Genomic DNA, 15,052 nt, shown 5'->3' with positions numbered 1-15,052 from the left:
GTGAAGAGCACAGCCCACCGATGACACATTTCTGGCTGCCCGTTGCTTCCCGGCCTACCTTGCTGCTTCCTGTTCTTAAGATGTTCCCAAGAAGGCGACCGACTTCCAGCTAGCCAAACATGCCGGGTCTGGGAAGACCACGACTTTCATTTACCTTCCTCTAAGGAAGACAGGAGGATGAAATAAAAGATCGACATGACAGATGGGATCCAGACATACATGCATTCGTTGTCTAAATTGACTGTCTCACAAGAGGCCCCCCAGTGAAGGATGGGGATCAGAAGACCATCCACTGATATAACTGCTGCAGTTTACTTGGGAAGAGCTCCATCTCCTCAGGCGCTAGATGGAAATAATACTTGTCCTGCCAACTTTCCAGACCTACAGTGAGGATCAAGTGAGATAAAATATGTGAACATTCTTGGAAACATATAAAGCAATGGCACCACTCATTAAACCAAAAGCTCTTTGCTGGGTGTGAAATTTTTAGCTCTAGTGCTTCTGTCTTTATGTGACTCGGTATAACTCCCCCTTGGAGACATTTAACATTCATTCAAGCAGTTATTAAGCATCTACTGTGTCACACAGCAGGCTCACTGCCGGTCACTCTCTGTAGGAAAACAAATAATCGCAATATAATGTTAGGTCTGCTGTTAAAAAGGTAGGTCTTCAGAGTTGTGGGGCACAGCAGAGGGGTTGAAAAGTAGCTTTTTTCTTACAACTAGGTTTATACAGTTTAGAGTCCAAGGTCTGGCAAAGTCCTCGCTAGCTGACCTAAGGTCAGCTATTTTTTCCCTACCACTTGTAGATACCTACCCTTGTACTTTTAGAGACACATCACTGACAAGTCACTTTCTCTCTGGCTGAACTTAAAAATGACCTTGCAGTGAGGAAAGAGGCATCAGTTGTATCCTGAACATATTTTTTAAATGAAACAGAGCACCTTGATTTCAGTGAGATTAAGAAGAATCATTTACTTGCTCAGAATCCTATGGGAAATCTCTCCTATCTCTTTGTTGGTAACTGATAATGCTTTACCATAGAAAAGATTTACAGCCCGTGAGCTAAAATACCTGTTCTGCTGGCCAGGGAAGCAGTATTATTTTTTCTTTTACCTTTTTTTCTTTGGCTTCACCGTGCAGCTTGCGGGATCTTAGCTCCCCGACTAAGGGATCGAACACAGGCCCCAGCAGCGAAAGCGCCAAGTTCTAACCACTGGACTGCCAGGGAATTTCCAGGGAAGTAGTGTTTTAACAAATTAGAACTACAGACACTAGGATTGGAATTGTAAAAATAAATAAATATATATATTTTTTACTTCCTTATTTTTTCCATTTGTATGAATAAATTAGAATCTTTCAGAAATCATAAAATCTGTGTTCTCAATATTATAAAAATACGATTGATCTCTCCTAAAGTTGTTGAAACTATTCAAAACTTTGAATGAAGAAAGCAGTTTCATAAACCACAGAAATTCCATTTCAGAAATGGGAAGGTGTTTGTGAAATATATACATTAGCCCAGAACTCTCTTTATTTTCCTTGGTTCAAGCGTCCTTCAGGGACAGAAGAATTTCTGTTTGTAGTAGTTTTTCGTTTTTGCCAGAGAAAGGTGATTAACTTTTCAGAAATTGAATAGCTGAAAGAAACATCTCAAATACATTTTCTGTTTCTGTACTGATGAGTTGTTCCATTGTTTTGGCACAGATAATATCCAATAAATCATGCTATCCTTTGTGGGGTTTTTTTAAAATTTTTTAAATATGGGGTGGTTAGTTGTTTGGGTTTTTTTTTTTTTTTTTAATTTATTTATTTATTTATTTATTTTTGGCTGTGTTGGGTCTTCGCTGCTGTGCACGGGCTTTCTCTAGTTGCGGCGAGCGGGGGCTACTCTTCGTTGCAGTGCACGGTCTTCTCATTGCGGTGGCTTCTCATTGCAGAGCACGCGCGGGCTCTACGTGCGTGGGCTTCAGTAGTTGCGGCACGTGGGCTCAGTAGTTGTGGCTTAGCAGTTGTGGTGCACGGGCTTAGCTGCTCCGCGGCATGTGGGATCTTCCCGGACCAGGGCTCGAACCCGTGTCTCCTGCATTGGCAGGTGGATTCTCGACCACTGCGCCACCAGGGAAGCCCTGTGGTTTTTTGTTTTTTTTTAATAGACTTTAAAAAATTTTTTTAATTTATTTTTGGCTGCGTTGGGTCTTCGTTGCTGCGTGCAGGCTTTCTCTAGTTGCCGCGAGCAGGGACTGCCGTTGGTTGAGGTGCGCTGGCTTCTCATTGTGGTGGCTTCTCTTTGTTGCAGAGCACGGGCTGTAGACCATGGGCTTCAGTAGCTGCAGTGCGTGGGCTCAGTAGTTGTGGCGCACGGGCTTAGTTGCTCCACGGCATGTAGGATCTTCCCGGACCAGGGCTCGAACATGTGCATTGGCAGGCAGATTCTTAACCACTGCACTACCAGGGAAGTCCATCCTTTGTGTTCTGAGTATGTTTTTTGACTACATTTAATTGGATAGCATAGATATTGGAGATTCATCTATACTTTCCTGCCAGATCTTCTTTTTCATTAAGAGCCCAAGTTTGCAAGATAGGGAGGCTGGAAGTTAAGGGCGTGGATGATGGCATGTACAGGTACAGGCTACACAGAAGACACCTACACCCTTAGCCAAGTGACTTCTAACCCACCAAGCTAAACAATAACTCACCTTAATTTTGTTGGGCAAGCACACAGTCACTGAATAGCCAAATAAGCTAGCCTTTAAAATATACTCTCAAAGGAATTTTTTAAGCTTATGCTTGTGAGGGACTGTCATTGTGAGTAGATTGTCCTTCTGCCACGTTGGGATTGGAACACGTACTCAAATTTCTATAAAGTCAGATACACGTTACTGCTGGTAAACCCTGTTATCAGCCAATACCACATGGATGTATATTGTGCTAAGAGCTCCATGAAGAAAATTATGAATTGCTATTCAGCCTTCACCGAAAGAATTAAAAATTTATATTCCATAAAGAATTTCAGAAACGAAAGCTGCCTTCAAGAACTTTTATACGAATTGTTTTCAAAACATTGAGAGTCTTGGAACTCCTTCTACCAATGAAACCCAGTAGCTAAAACAGATCATGGTGGGGGGGCAGGGGGCAGACTGGTTGTACCCTGCTGGGAGCCCAGGACCCACCCACTGCACCCGGGCTCTGGACCATTTCCCTGACGGAAGAGCCGTATAAACCAAAAGCCACATTTTAATAAAAGAAAATAGCGAGTCCCAGAAAGGTTAAGAAACTTCCCTGAGTTAATGATTGGTATTAATTTGAAACCAAGAAACTATCTGATCAATTGTTATTTTCCTACACTAGACACATAGGATGTCTGGAAACACAGTGACTATAAAGTAATCAGCATGCTTTGCAGAAGGTACATCAAGAAAAACTACTCTTATTATTATTTGTTTTTTGTTTGTTGGTTTTTTTTTTGCGGTACGCGGGTCTCTCACTGTTGTGGCCTCTCCCGTTGCGGAGCACAGGCTCCGGACGCACAGGCTCAGCGGCCATGGCTCACGGGCGCAGCCGCTCCGCGGCATGTGGGATCTTCCCGGACCAGGGCACGAACCCGTGTCCCCTGCATCGGCAGGCAGACTCTCAACCACTGCGCCACCAGGGAAGCCCTGTTTGTTTTTTTAAAAAGGCTTTTTGAAAGTGGCAAGGGGCAGATGCTGGAGGTTTCCATACAAGCGATCCACCCCTTTTCTAGAATTTTCACATTAATGGCAAACAGCAGCCCCTGTGGATGGGTAGCAAGTGGGCGAGGGCGAGGCAGGGCTGGAGGGGGGAGCAATCCTTCATGGAAGGCAGCTACAACCATCACCAAACGGTGTTTAGGAAAACAGTCCTGCCCCAAAGGGTGCAGGCAAGTCCTTGTAGGGTCTTCCCAGCGATCCTTCCTTAGCCCTAGCTTCCCTTTAGCAAGAGCTGGGTTCAAGAAAAAGTCATGCAAAATCAAGAGGAGAGTACAGAGGATTGTTTCTTCTGCTGTAAATCAATGCCCTTGACAACAAATCTAACTTGATTTGGTTTGTGCGTTGTTTTCTTTTTTAATGATTTGTAGTATTTAAACTGAAACATGTAAACCTTGCTGACATCAGCCAGAAACGTTTCACATTCAGGAAAAAGTTATAGCACAGTTCCGAAGCAGTTTCAGCAAACCTTGAAGCTGTTCTGTCTTGCAGAGGTGGGTGTGGAGAGCTACACTTTATTCTCTATTCTCGTTAAACCTGCCTGACGGCCCCTGGGAGTTGTGACTGCTTACAGTTTGGCTCCAGGCAGAATCTAGGAAAGCATCTGTAGTCTTTTCCCACCCAGGCACTCAGAAGAGATGTCAGCTATCATCTCTAAACAAGCTTTTATTTTCCTTTACTGAATAAGGAAAAAAAAAATTTAAGGATTTAAAACTGGAATTACTGTGTTCTTAAAACGAAAATCAGTATTCCTATTTAATGTACCCCTGAGAAAAAATGTTAATACACAAAAGGAGGGTTTTTAAACCTCTTTTTTAACTACAGAGGGACTTGGCTTATAAGAGGGACTTAATATTAAATACATATTACCATAAAAGGGGAAATGGACAGTAACACAATCATAGTAGTGGACAGTGGACACCAGTGGACAGATCATCCAAAATGAAAATAAATAAGGAAACACAAGCTTTAAATGATACATTAAACAAGATGGACTAAATTTATATTTATAGGACACTCCATCCAAAAACAACAGAATACACTTTCTTCTCAAGTGCTCATGGAACATTCTCCAGGATACATCATATCTTGGGTCACAAATCAAGCCTTGGTAAACTTAAGAAAACTGAAATTGTATTGAGTACATTTTCCAACCACAATGCTATGAGACTAGGTATCAATTACAGGAAAAAAACTGTACAAACGCATGGAGGCTAAACAATACACTACTAAATAACCAAGAGATCACTGAAGAAATCAAAGAGGAAATCAAAAAATACCTAGAAACAAATGACAATGAAAACACGACGACCCAAAACCTACAGGATGCAGCAAAAGCAGTTCTAAGAAAGAAGTTCATAGCAATACAATCCTACCTCAAGAAACAAGAAACATCTCAAATAAACAACCTAACCTAACACCTAAAGCAATTAGAGAAAGAAGAACAAAAAAACCCAAAGTTAGCAGAAGGAAAGAAAACATAAAGATCAGATCAGAAATAAATGAAAAAGAAATGAAGGAAACAAGAGCAAAGATCAATAAAACTAAAAGCTGGTTCTTTGAGAAGATAAACAAAATTGATAAACCGTTAGCCAGACTCATCAAGAAAAAAAGGGAAAAGACTAAAATCAAACAGAATTAGAAATGAAAACGGAGAAGTAACAAGTGACACTACAGAAATACAAAGGATCATGAGAGATTACTATAAGCAACTATATGCCAATAAAATGGACAACCTGGAAGAAATGGACAAATTCTTAGAAAAGCACAACCTTCCGAGACTGAACCAGGAAGAAATAGAAAATATAAACAGACCAATCACAAGCACTGAAATTGAAACTGTGAATTAAAAATCTTCCAACAAACAAAAGCCCAGGACCACATGGCTTCACAGGCGAATTCCATCAAACATTTAGAGAAGAGCTAACACCTATCCTTCTCAAACTCTTCCAAAATATAGCAGAGGGAGGAACACTCCCAAATTCATTCTACGAGGCCACCATCACCATGATACCAAAACCAGACAAAGATGTCACAAAGAAAGAAAACTACAGGCCAATATCACTGATGAACATAGATGCAAAAATCCTCAACAAAATACTAGCAAACAGAATCCAACAGCACATTAAAAGGATAATACACCATGACCAAGTGGGGTTTAACCCAGGAATGCAAGGATGCTTCGATATATGCAAATCAGGCTTACCTGGTGGTGCAGTGGTGGAGAGTCTGCCTGCCGATGCAGGGGACACGGTTCGTGCCCTGGTCCGGGAAGATCCCACATGCCGCGGAGCGGCTACGCCCGTGAGCCATGGCTGCTGAGCCTGCGCGTCCGGAGCCTGTGCTCCGCAACGGGAGAGGCCACAACAGTGAGAGGCCCGCGTACCACAAAAAAAAAAAAAGAAAGAAAAAAAAAGTACAATGAGGTATCACCTCACACCAGTCAGAATGGCCATCATCAAAAAATCTACAAACAGTAAATGCTGGAGAGGGTGTGGAGAAAAGGGAACCCTCTTGCACTGCTGGTGGGAACGCAAATTAATACAGCCACTATGGAGAACAGTATGGAGGTTCCTTAAAAAACTAAAAATAAAACTAACATATGACCCAGCAATCCCACTACTGGGCGTATACCCTGAGAAAACCATAATTCAAAAAAAGTCATGTACCACAATGTTCATTGCAGCACTATTTACAATAGCCAGGACATGGAAGCAACCTAAGTGTCCATAGACAGATGAATGGATAAAGAAGATGTGGCACGTATATACGATGGAATATTACTCAGCCATAAAAAGAAACAAAACTGACTTATTTGTACTGAGGTGGATGGACCTAGAGTCTGTCATACAGAGTGAAGTAAGTCAGAAAGAGAAAAACAAATACCGTATGCTAACACATATATATGGAATCTAAAAAAAAAAAAAAGGTTCTGAAGAACGTAGGGGCAGGACACAGACATAGAGAGTGGACTTGAGGACACGGGGAGGGGGAAGTGTAACCTGGGACGAAGTGAGAGAGTGGCATGGACATATATACACTACCAAATGTAAAATAGATAGCTAGTGGGAAGCAGCCACATAGCACAGGGAGATCAGCTTCTTGCTTTGTGACCACCTAGAGGGGTGGGATAGGGAGTGTGGGAGGGAGACGCAAGAGGGAGGGGATATGGGGACATATGTATATGTATAACTGATTCACTCTGTTATACAGCAGAAACTAACACACCACTGTAAAGCAATTATACTCCAATAAAGATGTTTAAATAAATAAATAAATAAGACAAAAAAATACATCTTGATCTCAGAGCTATCATTAAAGATAAATGTTGGGGCTTCCCTGGTGGCGCAGTGGTTGAGAGTCCGCCTGCCGATGCAGGGGACACGGGTTTGTGCCCCGGTCCGGGAGGATCCCGCATGCCGCGGAGCGGCTGGACCCGTGAGCCATGGCCGCTGAGCCTGCGTCCGGAGCCTGTGCTCCGCAACGGGAGAGGCCACAACAGTGAGAGGCCCGCGTACGGCAAAAAAAAAAAAAAAAAAAAAAAAAAAAGATAAATGTTAAAAAAATGGGTGTGTAAATCTAAAATTTTTAGACATTTAAAGAAAATGGGTGTGTTTATATAGACAGAAGGCAAAATGTAAAGTTAAAAAAGGCAATTTTTAAGCCATATATATATATATATATATATATATAGTACGGTCAGTTGTTTTATATTAAAAGTTATGTGTTATAAGAGACATACTATCTAAGGCATAGATGTTGTCGATGAAGACCTATTTTTTAGAATAGACATTTCTAATACTAGTCCTTTTAAATAGAGCTATGCAATTCTTAAAGAAAAGGACGGCTTTTGTGCCTAGTTTTGAAAATGAGAGTGAGATCCCTAACAGCTGAATGTTAAAAACCTGATATTTATCAGTATGAGAAAAATAATTATAATCCAATTCATTTGTACAGGAACTGACAAGGTTTTTTTTTTAATTGTGAAAAAAATACACATAACATAAAATTCACTCTTTACACTGTTTTTAAGTGTACAGTTCAGTGGCATTAAGTACATTCACAAAGTTGTACAACTATCACCACCACCCATCTCCAGAACTTTTCCATCATCTCAAACAGAGACTGTACACATTAAAGACTAACAAATCTCTCCCCCTACCCACCCTCAGCCCCTGGGAACTTCTACTGTCTGTCTCTATAAATGTGACTATGCTAGGTACCGTATATAAGTGGAATCACACAATATTTGTTATTTTGTATTTGTCTTGTTTCACTGAGCACAATGTCTTTAAGGTTCATCCATGTTGTAGCGTGTGACAGAATTTCATCCTTTTAAGGCTGAATAATATTCCACAGTATATCCACTGCACATTTGGTTTATCCACTCATCAGTTGATGGACATTTGGGTTGCTTCCACCTTTTGGACACGGTGAATAATGCTGCTGTGTTGTGTTTTTTTTAAGTAGTAAAATTATTATAGACTTTTCCTTTAGAACTTCCACTCCTCCCAGAGTTAATAACTGTGTTTCTTTTTTTTTTTTGCTTTGGCTTAGTTGTTGGTAATTATCATTAATTTATTCCCAAACTCTTCCTGAGTTGAGTAAATCTCTTCACAACACAAACATTCGTATCAGGTATTCTGTGAGTTTCGTCTGCTCGAGGAAATCCCTCCCGGTTGGGGGATGAGGGTGGGTGAAATGCGTGAAGGGGCCACAAGATATAATCTTCTAGTTATAAAATAAGTAAGTCATGGGGGTGGAATGCACAGCTTGGTGACTATACTTAGTAATCCTGTATTGTATATTTGAATGTTGCTAACAAAAACAGACATAATAGATCAATGGGGCAGAATAGAGAGCCCAGAAGTAAACCCACACATTTACAGTCAACTAATCTTCGACAAAGCAGGCAGAATATATGATGGAGAAAAGACAGTCTCTTCAGCAAGTGGTATTAGAAAAGCTGGACAGCCCTCTGTAAATCAGTGAAGTTAGAACACACCCTCACACCATGCACAGAAATGAACTCAAAGTGGTTTAAAGACTTAAATATAAGACATGACACCATAAAACTCCTAGAAGAGTTTCTAGGAGGCAAAACATTCTCTGTCATAAATCATAGCAATATTTTCTTAGAGCAGTCTCCCAAGGCAAAGGAAATAAAGGCAAAAATAAACAAATGGGACCCAATCAAACTTAAAAGCTTTTGCACAGCAAAGGAAACCACAAACAGAACAAAAAGACATTTCTACAGAACGGGAGAAAATATTTCCAAATGATGTGACTGACAAGGGGTTAATTTCCAAAGTATACAAACAGCTTATACAACTCAATATCAAAAAACCCAAGCAACCTATTCAAAAAATGGGCAGAAGACATACATATGGTCAACAGGCACATTAAAAGATGCTGAGCATCACTAGTTATTAGAGAAATGCAAATCAAAACTACAGTGAGGTATCACCTCATACCAGTTAGAAGGGCCAAAAATTTACAAACAATAAATGCTGCTGGAGAGGGTGTGGAGAAAAGGGAGCCCTCCTGCACTGTTGGTGGGAATGTAAACTGGTGCAACCACTATGGAAAGCAGTATGGCGGTTCCTTAAAAAACTAAAAATAGAGTTATCTCATTATCCAGCAATCCCACTCCTGGGCATATATCCAGAAAAGAAAAACATATCATTCGAAAAGAGACATGCATGCGCCCCAGTGTTTAGCAGCACTATTTAAAATAGCCAAGAGGGCTTCCCTGGTGGCGCAGTTGTTGAGAGTCCGCCTGCCAAGACAGGGGACACGGGTTCGTGCCCCGGTGCGGGAGGATCCCATGTGCCGCAGAGCGGCTGGGCCCGTGAGCCATGGCCACTGAGCCTGCGCGTCCGGAGCCTGTGCTCCGCGACGGGAGAGGCCACAGCAGTGAGCGGCCCGCGTATCGCAAAAAAAAAAAAAAAAAATAGCCAAGGCATGGAAGCAAACTAAATGTCCATCAACAGATGAGTGGATAAAGAAGATGTGGTACATACATACAATGGAATATTGCTCAGCCATAAAAAAAGAATGAAATACTGCCATTTGCAGCAACTTGGATGGACCTAGAGATTATCATACTAATTAAAGTAAGTCAGAGAAAGACAAATATCATATGATAATATCAAATATCATATGATATCACTTATATGTGGAATCTAAAAAATAATACAGGGACTTCCCTGGTGGCGCAGTGGTTAAGAATCCACCTGCCAATGCAGGGGACACGGGTTCGATCCCTGGTCTGAGAAGATCTCACATGCCTCAGAGCAACTAAGCCCGTGCGTCACAACTACTGAGCCCACGCTCTAGAGCCTGCGAGCCACAACTACTTAGCCCATGCACTTAGAGCCTGTGCTCCGCAACAAGAGAAGCCATTGCAATGAGAAGCCTGCGCACCGCAACAAAGAGTAGCCCCCGCTCGCCACAACTTGAGAAAGCCTGCAGGTAGGAAAGAAGACCCAGCGCAGCCAAAAATAAATAAATAAATGAATTAATTAATTAAAAAGAGAGAACTACAAAAAAAATTAAAATAAATACAAATGAATTTATTTACAAAACTGAAACAGACTCACAGACATAGAAAAAAACTTATGGTTACCAAAGGGGAAGGAGGGGAATAAATTAGGAGTATGGGATTAACAGATACATACTATTATATATAAAATAGATAAACAACAGGATTTACTATACAGGACAGGGAGCTATAGTCATTATCTTATAATAACCTATAATCAAAAAGAATCTGAAAAACACACACATATATATAAAACTGAATCATACTGCTCTACATCTGAAACTAACACAGTATTGTAAATCAACTATACTTCAATTAGAAAAAAAAAGGTGCTAAAAGTAAATCAAAATTCTTCATCACAAGAAGAAAAATTTTTAACTAGGCACAACAACCTATTGTGATCATTTCACAGTATATACAAATATCGAATCATTATGTTGTATGCCTGAAACTAATATAATGTTATATGTCAATTTTAACTCAAAAATATATTAATTTTTTAAAAAAAGATATTGCAGCTTCAAGAACAAAGAGAGAAAGAAAGAAAGAGAGAAAGAGAGAGAGAGGGAGGGAGGAAGGAAGGAAGGAAGAAAGGGGGAAAGGGAGAAAGAAATCCTCCCTAGAATCTTCTGACTTGCTCTAATCTGAGCCCATTGCTCTCCAGACCTGCTTCTCCACTGTTGATGTGGAAGTTTCCTCCATCTTCCCACTAAGGGTTCCCGTTGCCTGTTGAGTGTTGGTTGGACATTGTCTTCTGTTTGTGGAGTTGCCATTGAGAGGTCAAAAGCCACTCTGGTTCTTTGTACATTTTATGAAACCTTCAGTAATCAGGATGTTCTACCATTTCTAGAACATAAAACTTGTGGGGGAGAGGGTTCAACCTAAACACCCTTTTTGCTTGGTCCCCAGTGCAGGAGAAAACAAGTATATTAGGGGTGGCAGAGAGTTCCTGTGGTAGATCAGCAGTCAGTAAACATGGCGGTTATGGGAAGAAAAGGAAAGTGGGTTGTTTTTTATTAATGTAATAAATATGGTAAATGAATGAATGAATTCCCCTTAAGAATAGGAGAAAGGAAGTCCCCTTCCCTCCCTCCTTCCTCCCTCCCTCCCTCCCTCCCTCTCTCTCTTTCTTTCTTTCTCTCTCTCTTTCTTTCCTTCTTTCTCTTTCTCTCTCTGTCTCTCTTTCATCTGTATCCCTTTCCAGAAATGGTTCCTTCATCTGGAAGAATAATTTCCCCCACAGAGAGTCAGATCTCTTTCCTGAAAATGAAACACACACAGGCAGCCTGCTCCACCTGCTTCCTCCTAGTCAAGTGAAAGTGGAGTGACAGGGGGAGGTCCACCAGGCCAGCCCAGGTGACAGAGGAGGAGTGGCCACATCTGGCTCCATCCCACCAGGCTTCAGCTGTGCTCTCCACCGCTGGGGGAACCGTCCAGCTCCTTCCTCCATCTCTCTCAGTCTGTCGGCCCTGTGTCCCACCGCCAATGGGCTCCCACGGCACCTCATCCAATTCACCTTTCTCCTTGCAACTTCAGCAATTTAGCTGCTCAGTTCAGTTTCACATTTCTTGGGTTAATCCATTTCTGCTACCCACCCTAATATAACCACTGTTTATCTTTCCAAGTCGCCAAGAGAAAAAAACCCAGCCTAGACCTCAAATCACCTTTACTGCTTGTCTCCATTGATGCCACATGCTCCACACTCCTTGGGGATCCAACCCTCCGATTTCAGCATGTCTCCTCTCCAGCTAAACATTCACCTGCCATGATTTTTATTTTTTATTTAATTAATTAATTAATTAATTAATTTTTGGCTGCATTGGGTCTTCGTTGCTGCGTGCGGGCTTTCTCTAGTTGTGGCGAGCCGGGGCTACTCTTCATTGGGGTGCACGGGCTTCTCATTGTGGTGGCTTCTCTTGTTATGGAGCACAGGCTCAGTAGTCGTGGCACGCGGGCTCAGGAGTTGTGGCACACAGGTGTAGCTGCTCCGTGGCATGTGGGATCTTCCCGGAGCAGGGCTCGAACCCGTGTCTCCTGCATTGGCAGGTGGATTCCTAACCACTGCGCCACCAGGGAAGTCCATGCCATGACTTTTAAAATGTCATCTTGTATATTTCAAAATCGTCAGTATGCGTGGTGGTAAATGGTTTAAATGACCACATTAAGAATTCATAGAGAATAGAAAAGACACTGCGACAGCTATGCCCTCCTTAATCATTCCTTTATCTCTCTTTATTTCCTTGGTTGTTATACTGGTCAGGGACTTGACCATGTCCTGCTTAGAATGAATTGTCCGGTCCCTTTCCCAGCTCCACACCACACGCCAGCACCAGACTAACCTTTGGAAAGGTTCTCTCCTCATATCATTCACCATCTCAAAATCTCACTGACTCCCCACTGGCAGCTCCCCAGCCTGGCATCCAAAGCCCTCCACAACTGTGTCCCAATCTACCCTCTACTCACACTGCGCTTTCCTGCCTCTGTACTTTTGATCCATGCCCCTCCCCCCACTGCAACACTCTCCCACCTTCTCCGTACATCTGCTAGATTCACCTTGAGCCTTGCTTCTCCGTGAGGCCCTCCCAGGTCACCAAAGCCCATGGTTCATTTCTTAAATTCATCCAACCATCTATCCATCCTTCCTTCCATCTTTTCATTCAGCAAACATTTTTTTTTTAGTACCTATTATGAGTCAGGCATGGCGCTGAGTTCTGGGGAAGCATAAATAAATGTCATGCTTTCCATGCTGATGGGATTGACAGTCCATCATTTAGTTTGCACACACCTTGTACCAGATGTAGTACAAGGCATTTAAAACACGTTGTTATAAATTATCTTCACAGTAACACTGTGAGGGAGGCATTAAATTACTGATGTTATTGACAGTAGAACAGAGGCTCAGTGGGGTCAGGTTATCTGTCCATGGTTACTCCGACGGTAATTAGCAGCGTCTATAACAACCTGCCCTGATGCCCGGGCTCCTGGGTGACACTCCTTCTCACCTCTCCCCCCACCTCTTTCTCTTTCCCCTCTTCCCACTCTTTCCTCTGAATTCAAAGCATTTGGTAATTGATCAAACACTGTATGTTTTCTCTTTGCATTTTCTTAACTTTAATTTTTTGTGTGCTTGTATTTCCCCAATTAGATTTGTAAATGTCAAGAGAGAGGGTAAGTTGGAAAAGGATGCAGTTAAGAATATTGCGACTTTTACAGAAAAGGATTCACATATTCCAGTTGTAACAGCTTTGTAATGTCAACACCTCAATATTTTACGCAACTAGAAGTCATTCATGAGTTAAACATAGATCACTAACACTTTCAAACAGTGACCCCCAAACTTTTAAATTGTGAGGACCATTTTATTATTAAAAATTGCAAATCTGCTCATAAACAAAGTTATGCTTCTTTTAGCAACCAGTGGAGGAAAGAACGTAGTGACAAACACTGCCGTGCATTTAACGATACCTTGAAACAAATTTGTACTTTATGAATCACAAGCACATATTCCTACTTTTGAAAAATAGTAGATGTAGGTGTAAAACATGATGTATGTGGTTATAGATGACGCAAACCATGACGAAACTCTTCACCTCCTCAGGCATGCACGTCCCAGAGACTAGAAACCACTGATCTGTGAGTTTGCTGACCCTGAGCTAAGAGTGGGCAGGACGATGGCACCTTGTAAAGGGGCATTTGTCCCTTCTGAGTCCAGAATTCTCTTTGGGGTGGAATGTTAATGTAGGGCAGAGCTCTGACATTTCTCTCTCTTCCACACTCAACAAGAATACAAAGTGGGGGCTTGCGGGGTTGGGGGCCGGTGTCTCACCTCACAGATTACACAATGTAATTACTACAGGTGTTAATGGCATTTACAGTAGTGGGTTCAGTGGGATGAATTTAAATACAATTGAGGGAGTTCATTTTACCTGCCTCTTTCCTCTCCGCAGTCCAAGCCTCAGAGGAATCTGAGCTGGCAGATACGAGGTCGGTCAAAGTTGGAAGTGAGCCAACGGTCAACCGCTAAGAGGATGTTTGCCACGGGAAGGAGAGAATCACCCCCCACCCCTGTGCCCTTGGGTGAACCTTATATTGTCACTCTTCTTTGTGACATGGCCATGAGCTTGCAGGAAATCATTTGAAGCAAAAAACTGACAACTTATTGCACAGCTCGAAAAGGCTATTCATTGTAAAGCAATTATACTCCAATAAAGATGTAAAAAAAAAAGAAAAGGCTATTCAATATGTTTTTCATACACCTACCGAATACTTCCTTGAAGAAGCCTAGAGATCCTTCTGACATGAGACTTTAAACCTCACAGCAATGCACAGACGTCGGTGGTGACTCTCACTCTTGCAGTAGAGCTAAAAGGACAGGGGCAGCCTAAATGTCAGTCAGCTGTTACTCCCAGGAAGAGAAGCCCCCCGCCACGAAACACTGCAATGCATTGCTGTTAATTAACTGGCAAAGAGATTGGGTTTAGTTTAAAAAGTGATAATGATTTGGATTCATGACAATCTAACCAATCCAGAGTTTGTTGTGATTTATTCTAGAGAAATATGCACAATACTATATTATCTTTATCCCAAAATGCATTTAGAGTTCTTATTATGTACATGGCATAATTAAAAGCAGTAATATTTTATTTTAGGAAATTAGGTGTTTCTTGAACTCTGAAGGTGAAATCTATAAATACTCTATTTGGGCTCCCAAGTCTCCCCGGGTGTGAAGAACAGACCTCCCCCTTGGAAAATTCAGCCTCTAACACAATGCCTGGCACATA

The sequence above is a fragment of the Delphinapterus leucas genome, chromosome 10 (assembly GCF_059928025.1).
Source record: "Delphinapterus leucas isolate spDelLeu-1000000601 "Yukka" chromosome 10, BTC_Dleu_Yukka2, whole genome shotgun sequence".
In the NCBI taxonomy this organism is placed as follows: Eukaryota; Metazoa; Chordata; class Mammalia; order Artiodactyla; family Monodontidae; genus Delphinapterus; species Delphinapterus leucas.
The sequence above is the reverse complement of the archived record's forward strand: the minus strand, read 5'-3'. Positions refer to the sequence as shown.